General features: G+C 50.6%; 1 protein-coding gene across 1 annotated transcript in view; it reads right to left on the minus strand.

The window, feature by feature from the left end:
• Positions 1–16,761: 16,761 nt before the first annotated feature.
• PKP1 (plakophilin 1) overlaps positions 16,762–20,340 on the minus strand; it is a 50,263-nt gene continuing 46,684 nt past the window's right edge. The window contains exon 14 of the mRNA XM_064635709.1: positions 16,762–20,127. The gene's annotated coding sequence lies outside the window, so the exon portion shown is untranslated. The remainder of the gene's footprint in view (positions 20,128–20,340) is intronic.

Below are 20,340 nucleotides of genomic sequence, written 5' to 3' on the forward strand. Positions count from 1 at the left end.
GAGGGGGTGTGGGTGTTGTCTCTATCCCGACGCTCTGAGCCCAGAGGGAACAGGCACAGGACAGTCTCAGCAGAGCTCCACATAACCAGCACGGCTGCACACCTGCTCCAACCACCCAGGACCTCCTGAATAACATTACCACGGAATATTCTGAGTTGGAAGGACCCAGAAGGATCATCAAGTCCAACTGTTAAGTGAATGGCCCATATGGGGATCGAATCCACAATCCTGGAGTTGTTAGCACTTTAGTTCCTGCTTTTGCTGTACCCGTGCTCCTCTCTGGTCATCTCTCTCTCCCACAGTGCCTTGTGGGGCACTGCTCCCAAGTCTCTTGGTCCATGGAGTAGTCACAAACTCACCCTCCAGGCCACTCTTATTCCTATTTCCACCACTTGTTACAGGGCCCAGACCAACTGGGTTTGACTCCTCTGCGTGTTTCTGACAACATCCAGTGAAGCCTTGAGATAAGTCACTGTGGAGAGGCCATTTATCTGTGCCTTAGGGGTGTAGATCTCTTCCATCTGGCTGTGGGCATCTCTGTAGCACGTTCACACGTGCAGTGCCTGAAGTGGCACATATCTGGATAACCCCAAGTGCTCCTGGTGGATCTGGACTGTAAGCCAGCTGAAGACACCAGCCTTGCCTGCCCATTTCACAGGGCAAACTGGCCCATGGTGTTGATAAACAGTATCCATGAAGCATTTCCCAGAGCAGTGAGGAAGGGAGGGACACACAGGGTGGTGGATCTTCAAAGGCTTCTTGTCCCTCAGCAAGATATTTTGTCTCCCCCTTTGCTGGGGCTGCCTGTCCTCCCCTTCCCCTCCCCAGTGATGTGGGGCTATCCTGCAGGTTGAACTGTTGGAGGATGATTTATTTTGCCTAATTCAACACAACCATCAGGTTTTGGGGAACAAGGCTCTGGGAGGCCTCACACTCAGTGAGGCAGCAAATGGAGAACAACCAGCTCCTTGTTGCCCACTTCCTCAAAACTGGGGTGTGAAGGGCTGAACGTGATCCCTTACTGGGACAAAAGGGGAGAGCTGGGGAGGGTGGCAGTGCTGGGACATGGAATGTCTGGAAGGTGGCTGAGTGATGGTCCAGCAAGTGACATTTCCACCCTGCCTGACACACGGCAACAGGAGAGAGGAGCACTTGGGACAGACAGCGGTGTCTGGTTTGGAAAGAAAACACTTCATTTTCCCAGGCTCGGAAGGTCCATTCCCCAAACTTTTCTGGCAGGTAAAGGCTGGTGCCGGTGCCCGGTGCCGCACAGCGGCACTGCCGCCGCTCTGCCCGTCCCTGCGGGGCTGGCAGCGCCCAGGGCGGGGGGACCCGGGCACTCCCTGCTTCCCACAGCGCTGCCTGTCTCGGCAGCTCCTGGCTCCTCTCCAGCCCTGCTCCCTGCGCGCCGGGGCCGAAACCTGCGCGCTCCCTCCACGCCCGGCACCTCCCGCCCGGTGCGCGGTGGCACAGCCGTGCCAGCGGGGCTGAGTCAGCGCCCGGCCCCGCCACAGACCTGCCCCTGCGCCCAGCCCTGCCACAGACCTGCCCCTGCGCCCCCTCCCACCGTCAGTGGGCACGGCAGAGTGTGGGCAGGACGCAGCGATCCTCTGGGACGTGGCAGAGCACGCCGGGGGCTTCCCCGGGGTCTTCCAGGTGCTGGCATCGCCCCAAGCGTGGCATGGGCTGTGTGACGATGGCAGTGGCGCAGCGAGTTGTGCCAGGGATCGCTGGAGCGTGGCTCGGGTGCCGTGTGCTGGTGAGCAGCTCTGCTTTGTCGCCCCTCCTCGGGGTCTGCAGCTTCCTCCCGAGGGGCAGCACCGGTCTCTGCTCTCTGTGATCAGCGACAGGACCCGAGGGAACGGCCGAAGCTGTGTTAGGGGAGGGTTAGGCTGGATATTAGAAAAAGATTCCTCCCCCAGTGGTTGGTTGGGCACTGAACAGGCTCCCCAGGTCAGTGGTCACAGCCCCAAGGCTGCCAGAGCTCAAGAAGTGTTTGGACAGTGCTCTCAGGCATGTGGTGAGATTGTTGGGGTGTCCTGTGCAGAGCCAGGAATTGGACTCAATGATCCCTGTGGGTCCCTTCCAACTCAGGATACTCTGTGATTTTATGATCCTGTGATCCAGTCCAACCTGCCTGGTCAAGCAGGGTCCCCATGACATGTTGGAGCATTGCTTCCCCCAACAGGCACAACACTCCCCACTGCAGGATGGGGGACCTGAGTCCTTTGGGGCTGGAGAGGGGGTGCAGCACAGGATAATGCATCCCCCAACTCCTGAGCCCATGGTGGATCGTGGGTGGCACACAGGGTCCCCCACTGCCCAGGCACAGCCCACCATGGGGTCTGTGTTTTGGGTGACATCCAGGGTGTCCAGGGCAGCACAGCTCTGTGGAGCACAGAGTGGGTGGTACTGGATGCCATCCCTGGGGGCATTGCCCATCCTTGGAAGTGTGCTGTGGGATTCACCACTCCCACCATCCATGAACTCAGACACACGGTGGCCACACCACACTAATCCACTGTGCCCAGGTAAAGTAGGGGGTGCCCAGCCTTAGCTCAAGCTAAGGCCAAACACCAGCAAAAGAATTGCAGAAAACGAGGCAGTACAACCCCTGATTTCTTGCAGATCAGGGCCAACAACAACCTGTAGTTTAAAAGACTGAAAAAGGATGTAAATGCTGAATTTTGAAACACCTTCCAGACGTGGAGCTCTCACCTTCAGAGTTCCCAGCCATCATGTTGCTGTGCCATGGCCCTCCCCAGCACACTCCCTGCAGGGCAGGCCCATTTGTGCAAGTACCTGACGTTTGCAAGTTTCTTATGATTATGTTTAAATGCCTTGTAAAACACCAAGTTTTGTGGAATGTCTTAGCCCTGTAAAGCACTGCCCATAGCAACTCATTCATAGGTATCAATTAATGGCCTTTAATTGGTTAAAGTCAGCCATGGTTTCTGCTGATTCCACAGTTGTGTTAAGTCATCAATGAAGTCTTTAAAGCACTGCAAATATGGTTTAACATCCACACAATGACCTATGTACATGAGACCAGTCCCGCTGACACAGCACCCAGTGATGATCTGGGATGGAAAGGAAGAGGCTTTGGCTGCTGTCTGGAAGTAGCATTTTACTGGCACTTAGTGGAAGGAAAAGAAGCTTCCTGGTGATGTCTGAATCACTGTGTTTGCATGTGCTCTCATGCCTCAGTTTCAGTGCAAGGCCTAAGTGTAAACTCTGCTCCTTGGCACAGGGAAGGCACCACTGGTGGAGCACGGAGGTGTTGAGTCATAACAGGAGCTGGGATCTGCCCTCTGCCCAGCACTGGATCCATAAGGTACATGACTGGAAGAGGTGGTGCCTGCCCTGATGTGGTGCTGAGCACCAAAGCTGCAGTGATGCTGCAGAGGTGGCTCTGGCAGTCCCAGGCCAAGACATGGCACAGATCTAGGGAGGTTTGGAGCACTGGAGGGAATTGGTCCCCAGTTGCACAGATCCTGACCCATCTCCCCTCCCGAAGGCACTTGGAGACCAGACTCACCCCAGTTTAGCTGCAGCAAACAGTGAGCTGTGAGAAAAGAGCCAGAGCCTTCAGCAGCATCTCTCTTGGTATCACCTCTGACAAACTCCTCAGAGCCAGGTCTCAGAGCCCACGTTCACAGGCCAAGTATCAGCAGAGCATTCCTGCCTCTGCTGCTGCCTGACACAGCTCTGCTTCCCAGAGAGGAAGGGGCTGGGAGCTCCCTTGCATACGCACACATGTGCAGAGTCCCAGACACACGTGCACAAGCACAGACAGTCACAGGGACCTCCATGCACACCCACACAGAGCTCCCAGTGCCAGACACCTCCAGAGGAAGGTGGAACAGCAGCAGTGGGTACAGGGCAGTTGTGCCCCTGGCACCCCCAAGGCACTGCTGGTGGGTGGGCTGTCCCAGGACAGGGGTGCCCAGGGACAGGGGATGCATTTTAGGGTGTCATTCATTTACAGTCACCTGAGTCTGTGCTGGGCAGGGGAAGCTGAGGGCTTGGGAGCTGTGCTGAGCTGGCCCAGGGGAGCACTGGGCAAGATGTGTCAGAGATGCAGGCAGGGGAGGCTGGTATGGAGGGGATGTGGATGCAATGCTGAGTTCCAGTTTTATTCCCTCTGATCCTCTCAGTTTCCAAGTCTGTTGATGGCCAAAGACCCCTCCATGAGTACATTTAATGAAGGATGTGATTTGGTTCACAAAGCACTGTCACCTCTGCCAAGCGCAATGTCCTGCATGCTGTACTCTGCCTCCATGAACCCCCACACAGTGTGTGCCCTGTTCCACATGAGCTCCAATTTGGGTCTGTTGGAATCTGAAAGAGATGGAAATGCTCAGGTGTGAACTCTCAGGCTTTGCCTTTAGACCTGGCATGACCCAAGCCTGGAAAAATCCTCATTACCCTGCAAGTCCCTTTGTATTTCCTGTGGGAAATTAATACACAAGAAGCTGGGCTGCTGCAGATGACTGAAGTGCATCAGCAGACCCAGGAGTGCCTGACCCGTGCCCTGAGATGCCACCATACCTCCCTCATCCCTGCCTGCTCTCTGCTCATGTTCCTGCAGCCTGACCCTGCTGAGCAGCTCAGCACTTGCACAAACTAGAGGGAGGTTTTGTCCAGTTTGCCTGAGAGGCTGAGCCTTAAACAATAAACGGGGAAGGAGGGAAAAGCAGCAGAGGAAGGCAGTGCATCTCTTATCTAACAGCTCAGAGGTTACAGCACCTGCTGGTGAGGTGGAAGATTCAAGTTCCTGTCCTTGTCTGATACAAGCAAGGCTTTGAGGTCTGGGTTTTAACCCTCGCTGAGCTGCAGCACTGGGTCCTGCCTTTGTGTGATGCTGGTTTACCAGAGACCTTAAAGTTCATCCAGTCCCACCCCCTGCTCTGGTCAGGGACACCTTCCACTACCCCGGGTTGCTCCAAGCCCTGTCCAACCTGGCCTTGGACACTTCCAGGGATGGGGCAGCCACAGCTTCTCTGGGCAACCTGTGCCAGGGCCTCCCCACCCTCACAGGGAAGAATTCCTTCCTAACATCCAACCTAAATCTCTCCTCTTTTAGTTCCAAGCTGTTCCCCCTTGTCCTGTCACTATCTACCCATGTAAAAAGTAGCTCTTCCTCTCTTTTATAAGCCCCCTTAAAGAATCAAAAGATCACAGCGAGGTCTCCCCTCTGTATCCCAAGTTTATAAAGCTGCACAGCCATGTCAGCCTGTGGCACAGGCAATGCTGAAATGGCTTTGTGGCCCATGCTCTCCTGGTTTCGGAAGCGCTGGGAGCCACTCACACCTTTTATCTGCACCTGTAAACAAACACAGTTGTGGCTTGGCAGAGTACCTCTGATATCATGACAAAGAGGGAACACTTTGATCCGGGGAAACACTTTGATCTCTCACTGTGAATCAGATGCTGTTGATTAGCTGCAAAATTTGGGATAGCAATTACCAGAAGTTTTCCTGTGGCGTGGCACTGCCTGTGCCACATGGCCTGTCCTGTATTAGCTGTGTGCCAGGCCACACCTCAAAAGAAAATTGACAGGACATGGAATTCAAGTGATGTGAAATTCGATTGAATATAAAATTCAACTAAGTTATGCCATTCTCAAATTCTCAAATTTTTGGACCAATATATTCCGGAAAAAGAACATTTGGCTTTGAGAGGTTTTCCACCTCAGGGTTTTCATCCAGGCTACTGTTTCAAGCACTTTGGTGTGATTACAATCAGCAGCATCCTGGAAAAGACTAGGAAGCATTTCTGAGTGCTGGAAGAGGTGCTTAAAGGCCCTTGAGGAGGACAGGTCTCCTCCCTTGGGCTGAGCATCTCGGGGATCTCCCCATCACCTCCTGGCTGCCTAGAGCTCATCCTCCATCGCTGACAAGTCGAGTTGGCTGCACCAAGGTCTCCACGGGGAAGAAGGCACAGCATGGAGATCTCACCATTACTCCAGATCTTCCCACAGGATCCCTGGATACCATGAGCTCAAGACCTGCTGCCTCTCCAGACGCATGGAGTAAATCAGGCACAGTAGGTCCAGATTGATCCCAGCTCCCAGTGACTCTTAGCAGATGGCCTGATTTCAATTCCAGGTCTCTCCTGGCAGTGGGTAGAGATAAATATCTCCAGAGCGTGGTTCAGTGCTGTGTGACGTGGCAGGGCAGAACCAGGACGGGGTCCTGGCTGGAAGGAGCACACCGAGGTAGGATGAGAACCAGCTCTGGTTATTTGCCCGATGGGGCAATTAGCTCTGTATGTTCCTAAGCCCTGTGATTAACTGCAGCCATCCAAACACCTTCATTGGGAAGGATGAGCAACTGAAAGATTCTGAAAATTGTTGGCATTTCTTGGCGGCTGCAGAAAGATCCCAACTGCAGTTGGAAGGTCCTTGGGCTACGGGCAGGACAACCTACAGACAAACAACTGGGAAGGAAGAACTTCTCCTTTAGGAAGAAGGAAAAGTGATGCAAAAGTCCCCAGAGCTTCTGCCCATGAACCAGGTGAGGAACCAACTGGGAGGGATCATTGTCTGCTCCAAGTCCCAGCTGTGGGTGGCTCCATGCAGGTGGGACACAACACAAATACCATCCCCCAATGGTTCATGAAGAATCAGGCCCTCAGAGGCACAAAACTCCTCCACAGATTCCAGACCCCAGTGTCCTGAGATGGATATTTTGGCAATCTGGCCCTGTGCTCTATGGAAAAGCATTTGGCCAGAAGATCTGCCTCAAGATACGAGGGTTACAGCTACAGAAAAGATCCTCTGAGGCACCTGAATCTTCAGTGGAAGTCGCAGCTTTGAACTGGGCTTTCGAACACTGTAGACACCAGAGAGGAGCAGCAAGTGCTTCATGGCAGGGTCCTCAGCAGCCTGCACACTGGGTGGGATGGATGCCCATGCTCCAGCCACGAGGTTCTGCGTTGAAATACAGCCCCCCTGGGACTGAGGTGTTGTGAGATGGGGCCTGGCATCCCTGAAGGGAGTCCTGGAATTTGGCGTCTCCCTTGGAGAGGCACCTGCCCTCGAAGAAGCCCCATGGTTGCATTTCCTCCCCAGCAGTCCCATTTCCTCCCCAGCAGTCCCCTGTAGCAGGGGTCCTTGTATAACAAGGAATGAAGACGCTCCTCGTGCGGTGGTATGGTCAAAGAGAACTTTTATTCAAAATTTCCACTCTTAAATCCCTGTGTACCATGTGACTTCTTCAGCCAATAGAGTTGTATGTGACTGCGCATGTCCCCTCGGGCCCCTCGGCCTGGCACATCCCCTGTGCATCCTGACATGCCTCCCACAGTCCCCCACAACCTGAAATTTGCTGAGGATCTGGGAGAACTGGGTTTAATATGGGCTGTCATTTAGAGGTCCTTCCTCAGAGGCAGTCCAGGGATGTTTCCTGCTGGAAACGCACACAGTTAGGCAGGAGTGTTCCAGACAAAATTATTGGCCTGAAATCTCTAAATTCTTCTGAAGGGCTGGGTCTCTGACTTCATTTACCCATAGAAAAAATCCCAGTGTTCCCATCTCTATTTTTCCCAAGTACATGTGACCTATATTCCCCAAAAGAAAGGACCTGCAAGAGAAGTAACATTCTTGTGGAAGCTCAAGAATTTGCCCAAAGCAAGGAACAAGAGAGCTGGGACTTCGACACAGCTCCTCAAGCTGCAGACACAGCTCCAAGGCCAGGTTCACAGCACCCATGGTTATGGTAAAGGAAAGTTAATCCTCCACTAAAGGACACTGGTGAAGTGTTTTCATTCTGAATTAATGGTTTTGGGAAAAGGCTGTTTGCAAACAAAGCCTTCCCATGTGGGGCGGGATGAGCTTCGTGGAGCTGTGCAGGGACTGTTAATTCAGCAGTTTCATCTTGCCTGCAAATTAAAAGAAGGAAGCCACACAGTTGGTTTTGGGGCATTCCTGTCAAGGTGTTGCTCTTTTGAAACTGGTGGGGCTTCTCCTGGGCTGGGTCCATCCATCCGTGCTGCTCATCCCCCTGGAACGTGGATTGGGGCGACCAGTTGGGCCAGTAAACAGACCTTCCTCCAAAAGGAGTTTTTACTGAAAACTTGCAAAGAGCTGTTGCAAGCAGATTGACTCACATGGTTTCTCAGCTCTTAGTCATGAGCTTCTGCTCTGGACAGTTAATTACTCTGTTCTTGTGAAGCTCTTTGAAGATGCAAAGCAGGCTGGGAAAGTGAAATGTTATTAGCTCATTACCTGCAATCTTTTTTTTTTGTTTTGTGTTTTGTGTCACAGAGCAGTGAAGTCCAGGCTCAGCCCAAGATGCTTCACAGCACTAAAAACCCAACTGTCCACATGCCCAGCTCTGTCCTTATTTCAGTGCAGCTCTGTGCCAAGGCTCAGTAACTCTTTAGACTAAAGCTCCCCAACAGCAGCCAGGCAGAACAGGATGGTTTAGCATCACTGCCCGGGTACTCAGCAGCAACTCTAGGATTTAGCCTTACCCTGACAGAACTATTGAAAATTTGGAATTTGGACGATTAATTTCAATCTTCTTCCTACTTGTTTTCACTCGGATGCAAAAAGGGAGAATGAAGCTAGTAGATTTTTTCCATAATTTATACCCTGATGTGCTGATGGCAGAGGGTATTTGGGGTCAAGTTCAGCGTCTGAGAAGTTAAATCTTTACAGAGGAGTAAAATTAAGGAGCTCAGAAAATTATAAACGAGATGAATTAGCATCTGTCTGCACAAAGCAGCTCGTGTGTGTGCTGACATTCAAAGAGAAAAAGCAATATTAACAATATTATTGTTGTGTCTGCAAAGGGAAGCTGTGGAGTGCAGCAGCTCCAACAGCTCCATCTGCATAGCTGGTCACTAATGGTGCATCAGGAAATTTGGGAATCTCACCACAGGCACTTCCAAAGCCAGGGGGATGTGGGGCTGCTGGAAGGAAATGTGTCCTCACAACTGGGGGCTTCAACTCTTCTCACCCAGTTTCAACCTCCTCCCATGCAAATCTGAGCCTCTTGTTGAATTCTAGACCACCCCTGAGCATAATATCCACCTGTTTCTTAGGGAAAGATGGCATGTGGGCTGCCCTGGTCAGCCTGCAGACCTCCAGCTTGAGCCTCCACTTGACCTGAACGTGCTCCAGCAAAGCCACAAGCACTAATTCTGTGGGAAAAGGCCGGGCTGAGCCATGAGCATCATCCTTCAGGCACGTGGAAGTACCTGAACACACACACACACACACACACAGAGGGGAGAGAAGATCTTCCATGACACAGATGTAAATTAAATACCTAACTGCTTCTGCTGGGTGCTCACTTCCTGACTGCAGGTTTCACCTGATAACATCTCCCCACCCCGACCAACCAGACTTCCAGTGTTCACCTTCTCCAAGAGTCTGTGTTATGAGTTGTGTTTCCTTGTGTTGCTGGAGCAGAGGAGACTGAGGGGAGACCTCACTGCAGTTCCAACTTCCTCAGGAGGGGCAGAGGAGGGGCAGGGACTGAGCTCTGCTCTGGGGGGACCAGGGACAGCAGCCAGGGAATGGCTGGAGCTGTGTCAGGGCAGGCTCAGGTTGGATCTCAGGCAAAGGTTCTTCCCCCAGAGGGTGGTTGGGCACCAAATAGGCTGCCAGGGCTCAAGGGGTGTTTGGATGATCCTCTGGGGCACAGGGTGTGACTCTTGGGGATGGTCTTGTGCAGGGCTGAGGGTTGGACTCGATGATCCTTGTGGGTCCCTTCCAGCTCAGCATATCCTGGGATTCTGTGACACAAATGATGAATTCATATTATCCCTTGATACCATAATGAATTCATGGTATTCCTTGTTCGGGGAATAAGATGTCTCATTTTCATTGCCTTTTGTGGCTACTGGCACCATTTATACAATTTCCAGCTCTCATTTCACTGCTGGGTCACAGCACCACCAAAAAAGGCGAGGCTGCACAAACAGATGAAGCTTCCTTTGCCACCCAACCCTTCTCTGCCTTGCTGTATGTCTGACCAGAGACAGTGAAAGCAGCCACAAATTGCAAAGAAAATCCAGTTAGAAGGCTTTCCATCCAAAGATGAGCACAATAAACCACACTCAGAACATGAGTCACAGCACCCAGCTATTTACAGTGAAGTCCTCTTAATCCTCTCCATAAAGATACATCACCCTCCAGCACATGGGCGGTGCTGAGCATGTCAAGCTCTTCTCTGAAGGCTTTTGCCTGCAAATAAAAGAAAGCAAATGTCCTGGGTAGCTTAATGACTCCAGGAAGAGGGTTTTTCGGAGAAGTGGTGATGTCAAGACAAAGGTTGGCAGCTCTGTACTGGTGGGTGCCCCTCAGGCACAGCAAGAGGCTGCAGGAGCATTGCAGAGCTGCTGTGGTTTCACCTTCCTTGTTGGTCTGACACCAGTTTCATGCTATGTCAGAAGGACATGAGATGTGTTGTTTGCTATCCCGTTCTGCCAGGGTAGAGCTGCTCTGACGTCCTGGGAAGGAGATTGTTCAACACGGTGTTAGAATGGGTGTTGCTGTGCCTGTGCTCTCCCAAAGGATGAAGGGTGAGGCCCAGGCCACCCAGCTACACCTGAGCACCACCTGTCTTAATCTGCACTTCCTTAATCAGCAGTGGAAATAGAAAACTATTAATTTTCCCCTCCTTCCACCTTTGCTTGACGATGGGGTGAACCTCGTGCTGGGCAGACTATTCCTTTCCACTAGCCAGGCTGGGAACCCAGAGCAACTATCTTAGGCTTCAGTCTCTAATTTTAAGCTGCCCAAGTGAAAATCAATTGATTCTTAGAGATTCCTTCTAACAGGGAAGGCCAGGGAGGTAGGAAAAGCTTTTTAGATGTGGTTATTTAGCTCAGTTTATGGAGAGCTGGTATTGGCAGTGAGGAAGTTGTTCTGCCAGCCCTGCAAAGCCCTGCAGATGGGAAGGCAGGTACTTGTGTGCAAATGCCCATGGCCAGAGGGGAGGGGGTGGTAGATCCTTTCCCTCCACACAGCTGCCCTGCACTGCACCATCACTGCTACCACTGCTGGCAGATTTATTATGCTTGGAGACCTCCAAGACAGCTTTAAAAACATAGAATCATAGACTGGCTTGGGTTGGAAGGAATTTTAAGATCAACCAGTTCCAACCCCCTGCCATGGGCACGGACACCTTCCAGCAGACCAGGTTGCTCCAGGCAGGTACCTGGGGGTATCACAGAGCACCTGAAGTTACATGAGAAGTTTTCTGCCAGGATTTTTGGGAAGGACAATGAGCTCTCAGGGATGCTTGAGCTGCTCAGGACCCGGGCAGGCATCCCATGCTAATGGCCCAGGACGCTCTCAAAACCAGCAGAAGGGCCAAAATATGCACCTGTAAGTGAGATAAACTCACTCCTTGCTGAGCTGAAATGTTGAAGGAGAAGATGAGGAGGTAGAGAGACCACAAAGGATGGAGCCTTAGACAAAGACCATCATGGTGGCAGCACTGGCATCTCTCTTGCACCCTGCTTCTCTGCCTTCTGTGGTCCCAGAGGAGGGTGGCAGGGTGGTGGCAACAGTCTGGACAGAGGAACCTCACGCTCCTGGTCATCCTGGGAAGGAGGAGCAGCCCAGAGGCACATCCACAAACATGGACAGAAATAGCTGCAGTGCTCTCACATGGGGATTGTCCCTGCAGCATCTTCCCAAATAACCCTGAGGACACCAACTATTTTGGCCTGGCTCCTCCTCAAGGTTTGGCTTCAGGTTGTGCCACACTGGTGCTCCTGTGGTGAGCAGTCCAGCTTTGCACTGGAGGGCATGGAGGTGCTGCCCTTGAATCACTCCCAGGAAGGCTGCATTCCCCTTTGGATAGTTTATGGAAGGTGCCTGTGGCTCTGCTGCTGCCAGATCACACTCATAATTCCATCCTTGGCATCGAGAATATATTCCCACATCCCATGCTCTTGGCTCTTTCAGCACTGGGCTCTGTTTGACCCATCCCAGGGCAATGCCAAGCAGTCAGCTCCCTGCCCATGAGTATTCTCATGCTCATCTCATCCCTTTCCTGCCTGCTGGAGCCCTGACAGTACTGTCAGTCTGTCCCTGTCTCAATTATTGGAGGAAAAGCTCCTCCATCCACCCTTCTCCCCCACCATCTGCCCTGTTGGCTAATTTGGGGCACAGCCTCATCCCTGGTTTAACTGCAGTGCCTGGGGATGGGTCTGGGGGCCCCGTGGGTAGGAACCACCCTCTCCTGTTCTGCCTTTTCCTGGATGCCTCTCCACGGGCTCTGGTCCCTCCTGTTGCCAGCGAGGTGGGGCTCTGACTCACCTGCAGCTGGGTCTGGCCGTGCGCGGGACGTGCCGCGGCTCCGCCGTGTTCCCACGGTGGCTGAGCCCTGCAGTGATGTTGCTGCTTCACCCAGGAGCTTGTGGCTGGAAGGCTTCAGGGGCAGGAAGGCCATGGGTGTGGAATTTGCTCCGTGTACCAAGGGAGTCATCACTTCCAACGGCATAAACACTCCTGGAGCCATCTCCTCCTTCTCCCCTTTCTCCCAGCTCCTTAACCTCTCTCCTTTGGTGCATCCTGCAGGAAATAATTCCTATGTTGCTTCTGGGCTACCCTTGGGAAAAAAAAAGAAATAAAAAGTGTTTGGGATAGGCACAGCCAGTTTCTCACTGCACAGACAAGAATGAGAGAAGCCATTTAGGAGATGTGCTGCTGCCTGGGAAATCCAGAGTCTGGCTGAAATCCTGCCAATGACCCTGCCCCGATCCTTTCCAAAGTCTTCCCCCCTCCTGAATGTGTCTCCTCCCACGAAAAGAAACAAGAATCAGTTTTGCATCCTGGGTAAAACATGCTAAAGAAAAGCTAAGGGTGGAACTCAAAGGTGGAACTCAGATAATCTCCAATTTTTTCCTTTACATTTTTTTGAACAATTCTTTCAGCCCTGCTGATGTGAGATGATTTTCCTGTTCTGCCAGGAGAGACCCTTGCTGACTGAAGCAGGAGTTACCTGTACTGTGAGATAAAGAAGCTTCCTGAGGAAAGAATAGAAAACATAAGGAAGAAAGCAATAAGATGCACAAAGCAAATCTCTGGTACCCTTCATCATACAGCACCAGTCTGGGGCATCTCCCAGACTGAAACTTGGCCTCGGGACCCAAAAGCAGTTACAGTTATTGCCTGAGCTCAGATCTGTTGGGAAAGATCCTGCAGTGCACTCGTAAGGTTTTTTGTGCAGAGAAGTGCCAGGGAAAGGCAGAAGGAACTCTTGTTCTCAGGGAAACTATTTGGGTTTTGCAGTGCCAGGAATTTCCAACAGATTTATGACCTTTGAAAATTTCTACCTGTTCTTTTTCCCTTGGGAAGCCAGACACGTGTCTGCAATGAGGGGGTTATTCACTGCTGCCCAGGCTGGGGGGATTTTGGCTGTTTTTCTCCTCATTTGCAGAAGTGCAGCCAAGGCAGGTCTCCTGCAGGCTCTGTACCCATGTATGACAGTGTCGAGGTCTGGAGAAGCAGAAGCAGTGCTCAGATCTGGCCATCTCTCAGCTTTGGGACACCTGAGATCTCATCCAAGACCTGAAATATTGACCAAAGCGTTAACTGGGACCAGATCTGCTACCTAAAAATGACTGTCAGCAATCCCACTCTCCCAATGACACTCCCTAGCACCCTGCAAAGTTTCCTGCAGTGCTCTTCCTTGTGCTGAAACTCTTTCTTGGTCATGAGCTGGGATGAGGAGTCTGGGAACACCAGGGATCTCATTTCTGCAGCAGGGATCTCATTCCTGCCACCACAGAGGGTGGTGCAGGAGGGGGGCAGCAGGGAGGGAATGACATGAAAACCTCTTGTCAAAGCCTTTTCTGCGTGAAATTATCAAGTTGCAGAGAGCTGTGATGGGAGTTGGAGCTAAAGAAGCACTCGTGGGGCTCAGCTGGGGCTCAGTAGTGGGTGCCACATCCTGACAAACTGCACACAGTTTACTTTATCTGGGAAATGTTGCTCTGGTTGTCACTATTCCATTCATCCTAATGGAGAAGATGCTGTCAAGGCTCAGGTAGAGCTGCTGTTTTCCTGCATCCCAGCAGTGCAAAGTGGACACCCCCTGGTGTTGGATGAAAGGGATATGGTCCTGCTCTTGGGATGCCTTATGGGTGTCCCTCAAAAGGCTTTCCTGAGACAAAGCCAAGCTTGGAAAGCACCAAGAAAGGGGTCAAGTCCAAGCTTGGATATGTAACAACTTCCCTGCTCGGGGACATTCAATCTGCAAGGATTGTAACTGTGGGGAAGATAAAAACCAGGGTTGTATGATAGAGGAGCACAAAGCCCTGCACATTCCAGGGCAGGTAACGAGGGAATGAGTCACTGTGCCTCACACAGGACTCATCCTGACCAGGCCCCTGGGGCAGAGGTGCCCTGGGGTGTGGGTTCATGAGCGCTGGGGTAGCTCTGGGCTGTGGGTGCCATGTACATCACAGAACCCCAGAATCCCAGGATATGCTGAGTTGGAAGGGACCCACAAGGATCATCGAGTCCAACCCTCAGCCCTGCACAGGCCCATCCCCAAGAGTCACACCCTGTGCCTCAGAGGATCATCCAAACACCCCTTGATCTCTGGGAGCCTTGGGGCTGTGCCCACTGCCCTGGGGAGCCTGGTCAGTGCCCAACCAGCCTCTGGGGGAAGAACCTTTGCCTGAGATCCAACCTGACCCTGCCCTGACACAGCTCCAGCCATTTCTTGGGTACTGTCCCTGGCCCCCCAGAGCAGAGCTCAGTCCCTGCCCCTCCTCTGCCCCTGCCCAGGCAGTTGGAACTGCACTGAGGTCTCCCCTGTCTCCTCTTCTCCAGCTGAACACACCAAGTGTTCTCAGCCCATCAGGGCCCTGCACCATCTTCATTGGCCTCCTTTGTACACTCTCTAAATGCCAGAGCTCTGTGCACATGCCTTGCTGTTTGGGGCAGGGCTGTCTGGTCTGGGCTGCCATGTGTCTCCCAGCAGTGCCCGTGTGGGATCGTGGCACTCCCATGTTGTCTGGGATGCCACAGTGGTGCCTCTGTTTGGGGTGATCCCACCCAGCACGTGGGAACCCTCCATCTCAGGATAGAGGGACTTGGTTGAGCGAAATATGTCCCAGCAGGGCCTTTGTGTGTCCCACTGGGAGATGCTGGTACTGTGGGGTTGTTGGGGCTGTTGTGGTGTGTGGCTTGGGATTGGTGTTTCCTACGAATGCCCTGAGCAGTGCAACGTGATCTCTGTGTCAGGAACTGGGAACTGCTCTTGGCTGAGAATGTGATCCTCTGGGATGTGGCCCGGGGAAGGCAGGAATTTCTGAGCATGGTTGGGATCTGGGGTGAAGGTTTCCCATGAGCATGAAAATGGAGAGTGGGGTCTGCTCTGAAATCTGCTTTATCACGGGCAGGGATAAAGGACTCCAAAGTTGTACTGTGGGATGGGAGAGGGGCCATGCTGGGACTGTTTGCCTGGTAGGATAAGGCTTTGCTGGTGGAGTCCTGTGCATTATTTGAGATCCCATGAGCTGTAGGACCTGTAAGCTTTCCAAGGACCTAGTGCTTGCCCTGTTTGGGACAAGGAGGGCTCTGGGGATATTCTGCACCCTGCAACACCCACTGTCCTCCCTTGAATCCTGCTGCAACACCAATCCCATTTGAGCTGAGTCGGTGCATCCACGACTGTCTGACCCAGGCTCTAGAAGTGATCCATTTCTCCTCACATTTCAATCACACAAGGAGCACCTTGGTTGACTTTTCCTTGCAACCTGTCCTGTGGTCTTTGTGTGTGTCTGCAGACCACCTTGTCCAAAAATGGGCTTTTCTTATGCATTCAAAATAAAAGGACATACTGATTTCTTGGTATTCATTTTTCCATGCTTTAAATAGATTCATAGAATCATAGAACAGCCTGGGTTGGAAGGGACCTTAAAGATCATCTTTGCCATGGGCAGGGACACCTTCCACCAGACCAGGTTGCTCCAATCCCCTTCCAACCTGGCCTTGGACCTTCCAGGGATGGGGCAGCCACAGCTTCTCTGGGCAACCTGTGCCAGGGCCTCACCACTCTCAAAGTAAAAGCTTTTTTCCTAATACCCAATCTTAATCTACACTCTGTCAGTGTGAAGCCGTTTCCCCTTGTCCTGTCACTCCAGGTTCTTGTAAACAGTCTCTCTCCATCTTGTCAGCTCCCTTCAGGCACTGGAAGGCTGCAATTGGGTCACCCCGAAGCTTCTCTTCTCCAGGCTGAACAATCCCAATTCCCTCAGCCTTTCCTCACAGCAGAGGTGCTCCCTCTGGGGGCTTTTCCCTGCAACAAGCTTTGGATTCTTACAGCAGGGACACGAATGACGTTATGGATAATGAATTTTTTTCAGGGATTGAAGTGATGGTTGTAAAAGTTCATGGGAGAGAAACCCAGTGAGGATGAAATCATAGAATCTCAGAAGATCCTGACCTGGAATAGACCCACAAGGATCATCCAGTCCAACTCCTGGGCCTGCACAGACACACAGACACAGAGAACAATCCCACCCTGTCCTGAGAGCATTGTCCAGATGCTCCTTGAGCTCTGGCAGCCTCGAGGCTGTGACCATTGCCCTGTGGAGCCTGTTCCAGTGTCAGGCTGGAGGAAATGGGATTTCCAGCTTCCTTACTCATATTGGATAAGGCAGAGCAGTCCAGACTACTCACTGCTGCAGTATAACAGGTTTTGTCAGACCTTTCAATCAGATGCTTAATTCTTTCCTAACATTGGCAAGACAACCAAAATAAAACCATCCAAAATAGGAAGCTTGAAGAAATTCCAGCAATTTTTATTGATTTTAGCTTTTCCAATGAAGCAAATACATACAGTACAGCCAAAACAAAACTCTGATATATTATTCTCACATACCTCTATCTTACAGAATACACTGTATAGCTATGGACCTGTAGGCTGAGTTGGTCTCAAACTGGTGTGTGTTCAGAGAGGAAGAAAACTGCCTACTGCCTTCTACTCGTCCATGAGGCTTCTGAAATGCTGGGGTGGGTTGGATTGTACAGACACAAAACAGACAAAGCATTTACCAGAAATTAGACCAAAAAAGCTCTGTTACGCCCAGGACAAACAAGTGTGGTATTTATTTACATGGTTGTGTGTCCTGTGCACAAATCAGGCCCCAAGTGCTCTTATTTCTGCTGCTGGCAGAGCTAATGGTGCTGCTGGTTGTGGTCCTTCCCTCCTCAGAAATTCTCCATCTCTACATCCCAGAGCGTGTGCCTCAGACCTGCCAGTGTCCCTCTCACTGGGGGGGTGCCCCACCTTGGCTCTTAAAGAAGCAAGAAACAGCAAGCCAGCTCATCAAAGAGGATGTCACAGTTAAAAATATGCCTTTAAGAAGGAATACCTCCCTGGAATGAAAAAAAAAATCTTAGAGGTGAAAACAGCATTAATTTATGATGGAAGGAACCTCACTGAGCGCCCAGAAGTGCTGGTTATGAACTTCCAGTAAGTCTGATTTTCCTTTCTCTTCACTGACTTGGGTGGAGTCTGTAGTCCAGATTTTAAACAGAGAGACTGGGAAGAAAATAGAGTTGAGTATCCATTTCTAGAGAATTTTTTGGGGAAGAAATAGCTGCAAAGCAGCCCTGGGATGGCAGAGCAGTTACAGTTCATGCAGCCAACTGCTCTCTTGAGTTAGCTCTGTTTTGAGGTATGAAAGCAGTAAAAAACAGCATCATAAAAGTAATTCCATTGGAAGAAACCTCTCTGGTCTGCCCAGCTCAAGGCAGGGATAACGTGGAAGCCAGGTGAGATTGCTCAGGGCTGTGCCCAGTCACGTTTTGAAGATCTCTGAGGATGGAGACAGATTTTATTTCTATCATTTTATTAGCTTTGGAAAAACAACTGTAATAAGAACGACTGTAATAATTTTTCTTAAATAAAATTTATGTGAATGACGTATCTGTCTCTTGAAGTCTAAGACTTCCTAATGAAATCTCCAGTACTTGTAAATTTAATTGTGAGCTGATGATCATATAGCTACGGCTCCTTGTGCCTTATACAGTGATTCAGTAACTGCATCACGAGTGAAAGCAGCAGCAGTGTTTTAAAATAAAGCCTAAACAACAGCCAATTAGAAAGAATTTCCTCAAGATTCCATCATTCCATTTTGTAGTCAGGTTCCCCCAATTAGTTTTACAGAGAAAACCATTAACTCCCAGGACTCCTGTTGAACATGTAATTACAGGAACAAATCTGAATGCAAAATTGCACCCAACATGCTTTTACACCAAAACTGAAACGATCCTGGGGATGCTGCAACAACTTTTGGACATCTGGAGTCTTGGGTTCTGCCGAAAACATTTGGAACTGTGCATCTGGGAATACACATCCAGTGAGGGAACTGCTGGCAAGGGCCTGCCCACGGGCTGGGGCTCCTGAGCTGCTATTTAAACGCTCCTGAAACTGTCCTACCAGATTCTCCTGGTTCTAACTCTCCACTTCAAAGGTGCTTTTTTCCCTTTCTCATTTGGCTGCGAGCTCGGCACAGAAAGCTCTCGACTGAACGTGGGTGAAGGCAGGCAAAGAGCTGCTGCTCATTAAAGTGCACTAGATTAAGCCACCCTTTGTAGTCCAAGAGGAAAACCAGCTGGTAGAGAGTCTCCCTCTGTGTACATGAGCTCCCTGTGCTCTAGAGGGGGGACCAACAAGTGCCACCCTGTCTCTTAGCTCTGGAGCTGTGCCAGAGCAAATCTCAACCTCATGGGTGTTTCTTCAGCTGGCACAAATCACCCCGTGGATGGGAACAGGGACAGGCTGATTCCCACTGATCTGGGAGTCTGACACCTGCAAAAAATGAGACCATTTTTCCATTTCTAGGCTAATAATCCATCCATCCCAAAGCACATCCTGAACCCCTGATGTTTGAAAAGTGGGGTCCTGAGCCCTTGCACAGTTTGAAGAATAACCATCACAATAACCACATGTGTGGGACAGCCAGCAAATGCATCTTCAGCTGGTCCTCTACCTGTGGATCTGAGCTGTGTTCCCTCCAGGGACACGTAGAGGATGTTTTTCTCCTGGAGGGACAACAGTCATAAGAACTGGGTTGCCCTAAAATGAACTCAGCAGTCCCCTATCACAGCCTCAGCATCACAGGGAGATTCATGCAATTAAAGATCCCAAGAAATAAAAATATTTCCAAACCTGACATCACACAAATGCTTACATTCCTTTGCACATTAATACTACTTCTTTACATTGATCATTAAAACCAAAATGTGATTAAAAATCCCTCATTTTTCATTCTCGTATGGCAGTCAGTGATCCTGGGGGAAAAACCACTTTGCCTGTCCTGCTCTGCTTCTCAAATGCCACGTTTGTCCAGGTTCAGTCACGAGATTGAGTTGTTCTGGTGCTCAGAGTGGATCAGGACCCAGGAATGCTCCTGCTCTGCAGATGTGTTGCAACTGTCCCCTCAATATTCAGCTTCAGAGAAGGGTTACTGAGACCCGGGAGAGTATTTGCAGGTGTCAATTTGCTTCTTGAGACAAAGAGTTCATGTGACAGGAAAGAAAAATACTAAATAACTATCAGAGAAAAAAATGCTAAGCGGAGAAGAAACCCATGTTCATAAAGGTTGGGAATAACCAGCCTTGGAAAGAAGAGCAGGGATGTGTGTGTGTCTGTTGGTAACAGCCATGAGCAACGGGGGGAACTCGGCCTAAAACTGACATTTTTTTGTATTTGTGGATAAAAATGGGTCGTGACAGATTTGTAGTGTGGCAGTGTTTGGTACATGGATTGGGTGGAATTGGAATAAAAGTCTGCAAGGGGGTTAAACTGCACGATTTTGGGAGGAGGGCAGGGGACTAAGCCTGCAGGAAGATCCTACTCACGGCATGTGCCCGTGTGCTGCCTGCACACACATGCACAGCACAGACTTACACAGACACACTCTTGGCAAAAAAAATAATTATTGACCTCAAGAAAGTATATAAAAGTCCCTTCTCCCGCTAAAAAGAAGAAAATGCTTAAAAATATCAGTATCATCCACATGAAATCCACATGTTTAGTTTGCTTTACAGTTGAGTTAAACTCAGAAACATTCTACACCTTTAACTTCCTAAGTAATCGTGGAAGGGTTGTCTTCTTGGACATGAACCAATTCCAAATTCTGAAATGGAAAAAAAAAAACATACAAAGAAAACTGAAAACCCAGATAATTAAAGCATCCAAGAAATCTTTTCATTACATGAAACCCCAACTTTTTATCTTTTTTCTTAGCCTGTACCCAGTTTCTTGGCTGCCCATAGCTTTTGACCCTGGACTTTCATGCTCCTGAGAGTCTCAGTGGGAACAACCCCACAGAATGACAGAATGTGGTGAG

Source organism: Pseudopipra pipra, chromosome 25 (genome assembly GCF_036250125.1).
Source record: "Pseudopipra pipra isolate bDixPip1 chromosome 25, bDixPip1.hap1, whole genome shotgun sequence".
Lineage (NCBI taxonomy): Eukaryota > Metazoa > Chordata > Aves > Passeriformes > Pipridae > Pseudopipra > Pseudopipra pipra.